Consider the following 9,475-nt stretch of genomic DNA (forward strand, 5'->3'; position numbering starts at 1 on the left):
TGGGACTGTCAGGGCAGCACAGGTTTGAGGTGGGGGCAGCTTGGGTCTGCGACACATCTTCGATCGTTTGGATTTTTGGAGGTGTCCGGCCACTCAGGGCCACAGGCCCCTGGAGACAAAGAGCGGTCCTTTTCCCTGGGAAAGAAAAGTGGCCAGCCCAGGTTCCTGATGTCAGTTTGTAGGGTTCCCTTGGGACTGTCAGGGCAGCACAGGTTTGAGGTGGGGGCAGCTTGGGTCTGCGACACATCTTCGATCGTTTGGATTTTTGGAGGTGTCCGGCCACTCAGGGCCACAGGCCCCTGGAGACACAGATCAGTCCTTTTCCCTGGGAAAGAAAAGTGGCCAGCCCAGGTTCCTGATGTCAGTTTGTAGGGTTCCCTTGGGACTGTCAGGGCAGCACAGGTTTGAGGTGGGGGCAGCTTGGGTCTGCGACACATCTTCGATCGTTTGGATTTTTGGAGGTGTCCGGCCACTCAGGGCCACAGGCCCTGGAGGCAAAGATCAGCCTTTTCCCTGGGAAAGAAAAGTGGCCAGCCCAGGTTCCTGATGTCAGTTTGTAGGGTTCCCTTGGGACTGTCAGGGCAGCACAGGTTTGAGGTGGGGGCAGCTTGGGTCTGCGACACATCTTCGATCGTTTGGATTTTTGGAGGTGTCCGGCCACTCAGGGCCACAGGCCCTGGAGACAAAGATCAGCCTTTTCCTTGGGAAAGAAAAGTGGCCAGCCCAGGTTCCTGATGTCAGTTTGTAGGGTTCCCTTGGGACTGTCAGGGCAGCACAGGTTTGAGGTGGGGGCAGCTTGGGTCTGCGACACATCTTCGATCGTTTGGATTTTTGGAGGTGTCCGGCCACTCAGGGCCACAGGCCCCTGGAGACAAATATCAGCCTTTTTCCCTGGGAAAGAAAAGTGGCCAGCCCAGGTTCCTGATGTCAGTTTGTAGGGTTCCCTTGGGACTGTCAGGGCAGCACAGGTTTGAGGTGGGGGCAGCTTGGGTCTGCGACACATCTTCGATCGTTTGGATTTTTGGAGGTGTCCGGCCACTCAGGGCCACAGGCCCCTGGAGACACAGACTGGTCCTTTTCCCTGGGAAAGAAAAGTGGCCAGCCCAGGTTCCTGATGTCAGTTTGTAGGGTTCCCTTGGGACTGTCAGGGCAGCACAGGTTTGAGGTGGGGGCAGCTTGGGTCTGCGACACATCTTCGATCGTTTGGATTTTTGGAGGTGTCCGGCCACTCAGGGCCACAGGCCCCTGGAGGCAAAGATCAGCCTTTTTCCTTGGGAAAGAAAAGTGGCCAGCCCAGGTTCCTGATGTCAGTTTGTAGGGTTCCCTTGGGACTGTCAGGGCAGCACAGGTTTGAGGTGGGGGCAGCTTGGGTCTGCGACACATCTTCGATCGTTTGGATTTTTGGAGGTGTCCGGCCACTCAGGGCCACAGGCCCCTGGAGACAAAGATCACCTTTTCCCTGGGAAAGAAAAGTGGCCAGCCCAGGTTCCTGATGTCAGTTTGTAGGGTTCCCTTGGGACTGTCAGGGCAGCACAGGTTTGAGGTGGGGGCAGCTTGGGTCTGCGACACGTCTTCGATCGTTTGGATTTTTGGAGGTGTCCGGCCACTCAGGGCCATAGGCCCCTGGAGACAAAGATCAGTCCTTTTCCCTGGGAAAGAAAAGTGGCCAGCCCAGGTCCTGATGTCAGTTTGTAGGGTTCCCTTGGGACTGTCAGGGCAGCACAGGTTTGAGGTGGGGGCAGCTTGGTCTGCGACACATCTTCGATCGTTTGGATTTTTGGAGGTGTCCGGCCACTCAGGGCCACAGGCCCCTGGAGACAAGATCAGCCTTTTTCCTTGGGAAAGAAAAGTGGCCAGCCCAGGTTCCTGATGTCAGTTTGTAGGGTTCCCTTGGGACTGTCAGGGCAGCACAGGTTTGAGGTGGGGGCAGCTTGGGTCTGCGACACATCTTCGATCGTTTGGATTTTTGGAGGTGTCCGGCCACTCAGGGCCACAGGCCCCTGGAGACAAAGATCAGCCTTTTCCCTGGGAAAGAAAAGTGGCCAGCCCAGGTTCCTGATGTCAGTTTGTAGGGTTCCCTTGGGACTGTCAGGGCAGCACAGGTTTGAGGTGGGGGCAGCTTGGGTCTGCGACACATCTTCGATCGTTTGGATTTTTGGAGGTGTCCGGCCACTCAGGGCCACAGGCCCCTGGAGACAAAGATCGGTCCTTTTCCCTGGGAAGAAAAGTGGCCAGCCCAGGTTCCTGATGTCAGTTTGTAGGGTTCCCTTGGGACTGTCAGGGCAGCACAGGTTTGAGGTGGGGGCAGCTTGGGTCTGCGACACATCTTCGATCGTTTGGATTTTTGGAGGTGTCCGGCCACTCAGGGCCACAGGCCCCTGGAGACAAAGATCAGCCTTTTCCTTGGGAAAGAAAAGTGGCCAGCCCAGGTTCCTGATGTCAGTTTGTAGGGTTCCCTTGGGACTGTCAGGGCAGCACAGGTTTGAGGTGGGGGCAGCTTGGGTCTGCGACACATCTTCGATCGTTTGGATTTTTGGAGGTGTCCGGCCACTCAGGGCCACAGGCCCCTGGAGGCAAAGATCAGCCTTTTTCCTTGGGAAAGAAAAGTGGCCAGCCCAGGTTCCTGATGTCAGTTTGTAGGGTTCCCTTGGGACTGTCAGGGCAGCACAGGTTTGAGGTGGGGGCAGCTTGGGTCTGCGACACATCTTCGATCGTTTGGATTTTTGGAGGTGTCCGGCCACTCAGGGCCACAGGCCCCTGGAGGCAAAGATCAGCCTTTTTCCCTGGGAAAGAAAAGTGGCCAGCCCAGGTTCCTGATGTCAGTTTGTAGGGTTCCCTTGGGACTGTCAGGGCAGCACAGGTTTGAGGTGGGGGCAGCTTGGGTCTGCGACACATCTTCGATCGTTTGGATTTTTGGAGGTGTCCGGCCACTCAGGGCCACAGGCCCCTGGAGACAAAGATCGGTCCTTTTCCCTGGGAAAGAAAAGTGGCCAGCCCAGGTTCCTGATGTCAGTTTGTAGGGTTCCCTTGGGACTGTCAGGGCAGCACAGGTTTGAGGTGGGGGCAGCTTGGGTCTGCGACACATCTTCGATCGTTTGGATTTTTGGAGGTGTCCGGCCACTCCGGGCCACAGGCCCCTGGAGGCAAAGATCCGCCTTTTTCCCTGGGAAAGAAAAGTGGCCAGCCCAGGTTCCTGATGTCAGTTTGTAGGGTTCCCTTGGGACTGTCAGGGCAGCACAGGTTTGAGGTGGGGGCAGCTTGGGTCTGCGACACATCTTCGATCGTTTGGATTTTTGGAGGTGTCCGGCCACTCAGGGCCACAGGCCCCTGGAGACAAAGACCGGTCCTTTTCCCTGGGAAAGAAAAGTGGCCAGCCCAGGTTCCTGATGTCAGTTTGTAGGGTTCCCTTGGGACTGTCAGGGCAGCACAGGTTTGAGGTGGGGGCAGCTTGGGTCTGCGACACATCTTCGATCGTTTGGATTTTTGGAGGTGTCCGGCCACTTGAGGGCCACAGGCCCCTGGAGACGAAGTTCAGCCTTTTTCTCTGGGAAAGAAAAGTGGCCAGCCCAGGTTCCTGATGTCAGTTTGTAGGGTTCCCTTGGGACTGTCAGGGCAGCACAGGTTTGAGGTGGGGGCAGCTTGGGTCTGCGACACATCTTCGATCGTTTGGATTTTTGGAGGTGTCCGGCCACTCAGGGCCACAGGCCCCTGGAGACACAGACCGGTCCTTTTCCCTGGGAAAGAAAAGTGGCCAGCCCAGGTTCCTGATGTCAGTTTGTAGGGTTCCCTTGGGACTGTCAGGGCAGCACAGGTTTGAGGTGGGGGCAGCTTGGGTCTGCGACACATCTTCGATCGTTTGGATTTTTGGAGGTGTCCGGCCACTCAGGGCCACAGGCTCCTGGAGACAAAGATCAGCCTTTTTCCTTGGGAAAGAAAAGTGGCCAGCCCAGGTTCCTGATGTCAGTTTGTAGGGTTCCCTTGGGACTGTCAGGGCAGCACAGGTTTGAGGTGGGGGCAGCTTGGGTCTGCGACACATCTTCGATCGTTTGGATTTTTGGAGGTGTCCGGCCACTCAGGGCCACAGGCCCTGGAGGCAAAGATCAGCCTTTTTCCTTGGGAAAGAAAAGTGGCCAGCCCAGGTTCCTGATGTCAGTTTGTAGGGTTCCCTTGGGACTGTCAGGGCAGCACAGGTTGAGGTGGGGGCAGCTTGGGTCTGCGACACATCTTCGATCGTTTGGATTTTTGGAGGTGTCCGGCCACTCAGGGCCACAGGCCCCTGGAGACACAGATCGGTCCTTTTCCTTGGGAAAGAAAAGTGGCCAGCCCAGGTTCCTGATGTCAGTTTGTAGGGTTCCCTTGGGACTGTCAGGGCAGCACAGGTTTGAGGTGGGGGCAGCTTGGGTCTGCGACACATCTTCGATCGTTTGGATTTTTGGAGGTGTCCGGCCACTCAGGGCCACAGGCCCCTGGAGACACAGAGCGGTCCTTTTTCCTTGGGAAAGAAAAGTGGCCAGCCCAGGTTCCTGATGTCAGTTTGTAGGGTTCCCTTGGGACTGTCAGGGCAGCACAGGTTTGAGGTGGGGGCAGCTTGGGTCTGCGACACATCTTCGATCGTTTGGATTTTTGGAGGTGTCCGGCCACTCAGGGCCACAGGCCCCTGGAGACACAGAGCGGTCCTTTTCCCTGGGAAAGAAAAGTGGCCAGCCCAGGTTCCTGATGTCAGTTTGTAGGGTTCCCTTGGGACTGTCAGGGCAGCACAGGTTTGAGGTGGGGGCAGCTTGGGTCTGCGACACATCTTCGATCGTTTGGATTTTTGGAGGTGTCCGGCCACTCAGGGCCACAGGCCCCTGGAGACAAAGATCAGCCTTTTTCCTTGGGAAAGAAAAGTGGCCAGCCCAGGTTCCTGATGTCAGTTTGTAGGGTTCCCTTGGGACTGTCAGGGCAGCACAGGTTTGAGGTGGGGGCAGCTTGGGTCTGCGACACATCTTCGATCGTTTGGATTTTTGGAGGTGTCCGGCCACTCAGGGCCACAGGCCCCTGGGGACAAAGATCAGCCTTTTTCCCTGGGAAAGAAAAGTGGCCAGCCCAGGTTCCTGATGTCAGTTTGTAGGGTTCCCTTGGGACTGTCAGGGCAGCACAGGTTTGAGGTGGGGGCAGCTTGGGTCTGCGACACATCTTCGATCGTTTGGATTTTTGGAGGTGTCCGGCCACTCAGGGCCACAGGCCCTGGAGGCAAAGATCAGTCCTTTTCCCTGGGAAAGAAAAGTGGCCAGCCCAGGTTCCTGATGTCAGTTTGTAGGGTTCCCTTGGGACTGTCAGGGCAGCACAGGTTTGAGGTGGGGGCAGCTTGGGTCTGCGACACATCTTCGATCGTTTGGATTTTTGGAGGTGTCCGGCCACTCAGGGCCACAGGCCCCTGGAGACACAGACTGGTCCTTTTTCCTTGGGAAAGAAAAGTGGCCAGCCCAGGTTCCTGATGTCAGTTTGTAGGGTTCCCTTGGGACTGTCAGGGCAGCACAGGTTTGAGGTGGGGGCAGCTTGGGTCTGCGACACATCTTCGATCGTTTGGATTTTTGGAGGTGTCCGGCCACTCAGGGCCACAGGCTCCTGGAGGCAAAGATCAGCCTTTCTCCTTGGGAAAGAAAAGTGGCCAGCCCAGGTTCCTGATGTCAGTTTGTAGGGTTCCCTGGGACTGTCAGGGCAGCACAGGTTTGAGGTGGGGGCAGCTTGGGTCTGCGACACATCTTCGATCGTTGGATTTTTGGAGGTGTCCGGCCACTCAGGGCCACAGGCCCCTGGAGACAAAGACAGCTCCTTTTTCCCTGGGAAAGAAAAGTGGCCAGCCCAGGTTCCTGATGTCAGTTTGTAGGGTTCCCTTGGGACTGTCAGGGCAGCACAGGTTTGAGGTGGGGGCAGCTTGGGTCTGCGACACATCTTCGATCGTTTGGATTTTTGGAGGTGTCCGGCCACTCAGGGCCCCAGGCCCCTGGAGGCAAAGATCAGCCTTTTTCCTTGGGAAAGAAAAGTGGCCAGCCCAGGTTCCTGATGTCAGTTTGTAGGGTTCCCTTGGGACTGTCAGGGCAGCACAGGTTTGAGGTGGGGGCAGCTTGGGTCTGTGACACATCTTCGATCGTTTGGATTTTTGGAGGTGTCCGGCCACTCAGGGCCACAGGCCCCTGGAGACAAAGACCGGTCCTTTTTCCCTGGGAAAGAAAAGTGGCCAGCCCAGGTTCCTGATGTCAGTTTGTAGGGTTCCCTTGGGACTGTCAGGGCAGCACAGGTTTGAGGTGGGGGCAGCTTGGGTCTGCGACACATCTTCGATCGTTTGGATTTTTGGAGGTGTCCGGCCACTCAGGGCCACAGGCCCCTGGAGACACAGATCAGCCTTTTCCCTGGGAAAGAAAAGTGGCCAGCCCAGGTTCCTGATGTCAGTTTGTAGGGTTCCCTTGGGACTGTCAGGGCAGCACAGGTTTGAGGTGGGGGCAGCTTGGGTCTGCGACACATCTTCGATCGTTTGGATTTTTGGAGGTGTCCGGCCACTCAGGGCCACAGGCCCCTGGAGGCAAAGATCAGCCTTTTTCCCTGGGAAAGAAAGTGGCCAGCCCAGGTTCCTGATGTCAGTTTGTAGGGTTCCCTTGGGACTGTCAGGGCAGCACAGGTTTGAGGTGGGGGCAGCTTGGGTCTGCGACACATCTTCGATCGTTTGGATTTTTGGAGGTGTCCGGCCACTCAGGGCCACAGGCCCTGGAGGCAAAGATCAGCCTTTTCCTTGGGAAAGAAAAGTGGCCAGCCCAGGTTCCTGATGTCAGTTTGTAGGGTTCCCTTGGGACTGTCAGGGCAGCACAGGTTTGAGGTGGGGGCAGCTTGGGTCTGCGACACATCTTCGATCGTTTGGATTTTTGGAGGTGTCCGGCCACTCAGGGCCACAGGCTCCTGGAGACAAAGATCGGCCTTTTTCCTTGGGAAAGAAAAGTGGCCAGCCCAGGTTCCTGATGTCAGTTTGTAGGGTTCCCCTGGGACTGTCAGGGCAGCAGAGGTTTGAGGTGGTGGCAGCTTGGGTCTGCGACACATCTTCGATTGTTTGGATTTTTGGAGGTGTCCGGCCACTCAGGGCCACAGGCCCGTGGAGACAAAGATCAGCCTTTTCCTTGGGAAAGAAAAGTGGCCAGCCCAGGTTCCTGATGTCAGTTTGTAGGGTTCCCTTGGGACTGTCAGGGCAGCACAGTTTGAGGTGGGGGCAGCTTGGGTCTGCGACACATCTCGATCGTTTGGATTTTTGGAGGTGTCCGGCCACTCAGGGCCACAGGCCCTGGAGACAAAGATCAGTCCTTTTCCCTGGGAAAGAAAAGTGGCCAGCCCAGGTTCCTGATGTCAGTTTGTAGGGTTCCCTTGGGACTGTCAGGGCAGCACAGGTTTGAGGTGGGGGCAGCTTGGGTCTGCGACACATCTTCGATCGTTTGGATTTTTGGAGGTGTCCGGCCACTCAGGGCCACAGGCTCCTGGAGGCAAAGATCAGCCTTTTTCCCTGGGAAAGAAAGTGGCCAGCCCAGGTTCCTGATGTCAGTTTGTAGGGTTCCCTTGGGACTGTCAGGGCAGCACAGGTTTGAGGTGGGGGCAGCTTGGGTCTGCGACACATCTTCGATCGTTTGGATTTTTGGAGGTGTCCGGCCACTCAGGGCCACAGGCCCCTGGACGCAAAGATCGGCCTTTTTCCCTGGGAAAGAAAAGTGGCCAGCCCAGGTTCCTGATGTCAGTTTGTAGGGTTCCCTTGGGACTGTCAGGGCAGCACAGGTTTGAGGTGGGGGCATCTTGGGTCTGCGACACATCTTCGATCATTTGGACTTTTGGAGGTGTCCGGCCACTCAGGGCCACAGGCCCCTGGAGACAAAGATCAGTCCTTTTTCCTTGGGAAAGAAAAGTGGCCAGCCCAGGTTCCTGATGTCAGTTTGTAGGGTTCCCTTGGGACTGTCAGGGCAGCACAGGTTTGAGGTGGGGGCAGCTTGGGTCTGCGACACATCTTCGATCGTTTGGATTTTTGGAGGTGTCCGGCCACTCAGGGCCACAGGCTCCTGGAGGCAAAGATCAGCCTTTTTCCTTGGGAAAGAAAAGTGGCCAGCCCAGGTTCCTGATGTCAGTTTGTAGGGTTCCCTTGGACTGTCAGGGCAGCACAGGTTTGAGGTGGGGGCAGCTTGGGTCTGCGACACATCTTCGATCGTTTGGATTTTTGGAGGTGTCCGGCCACTCAGGGCCACAGGCCCCTGGAGACACAGACTGGTCCTTTTCCCTGGGAAAGAAAAGTGGCCAGCCCAGGTTCCTGATGTCAGTTTGTAGGGTTCCCTTGGGACTGTCAGGGCAGCACAGGTTTGAGGTGGGGGCAGCTTGGGTCTGCGACACATCTTCGATCGTTTGGATTTTGGAGGTGTCCGGCCACTCAGGGCCACAGGCCCCTGGAGACAAAGATCAGTCCTTTTTCCTTGGGAAAGAAAAGTGGTCAGCCCAGGTTCCTGATGTCAGTTTGTAGGGTTCCCTTGGGACTGTCAGGGCAGCACAGGTTTGAGGGGGGGCAGCTTGGGTCTGCGACACATCTTCGATCGTTTGGATTTTTGGAGGTGTCCGGCCACTCAGGGCCACAGGCCCCTGGAGACAAAGATCGGTCCTTTTTCCCTGGGAAAGAAAAGTGGCCAGCCCAGGTTCCTGATGTCAGTTTGTAGGGTTCCCTTGGGACTGTCAGGGCAGCACAGGTTTGAGGTGGGGCAGCTTGGGTCTGCGACACATCTTCGATCGTTTGGATTTTTGGAGGTGTCCGGCCACTCAGGGCCACAGGCCCTGGAGGCAAAGATCAGCCTTTTTCCTTGGGAAAGAAAAGTGGCCAGCCCAGGTTCCTGATGTCAGTTTGTAGGGTTCCCTTGGGACTGTCAGGGCAGCACAGGTTTGAGGTGGGGGCAGCTTGGTCTGCGACACATCTTCGATCGTTTGGATTTTTGGAGGTGTCCGGCCACTCAGGGCCACAGGCCCCTGGAGACAAAGATCAGCCTTTTTCCTGGGAAAGAAAAGTGGCCAGCCCAGTTCCTGATGTCAGTTTGTAGGGTTCCCTTGGGACTGTCAGGGCAGCACAGGTTTGAGGTGGGGGCAGCTTGGGTCTGCGACACATCTTCGATCGTTTGGATTTTTGGAGGTGTCCGGCCACTCAGGGCCACAGGCTCCTGGAGGCAAAGATCAGTCCTTTTCCTTGGGAAAGAAAAGTGGCCAGCCCAGGTTCCTGATGTCAGTTTGTAGGGTTCCCTTGGGACTGTCAGGGCAGCACAGGTTTGAGGTGGGGGCAGCTTGGTTCTGCGACACATCTTCGATCGTTTGGATTTTTGGAGGTGTCCGGCCACTCAGGGCCCAGGCCCCTGGAGGCAAAGATCAGTCCTTTTCCTTGGGAAAGAAAAGTGGCCAGCCCAGGTTCCTGATGTCAGTTGTAGGGTTCCCTTGG

This window comes from Vidua chalybeata, chromosome 29 (genome assembly GCF_026979565.1).
Source record: "Vidua chalybeata isolate OUT-0048 chromosome 29, bVidCha1 merged haplotype, whole genome shotgun sequence".
Taxonomy (NCBI): domain Eukaryota; kingdom Metazoa; phylum Chordata; class Aves; order Passeriformes; family Viduidae; genus Vidua; species Vidua chalybeata.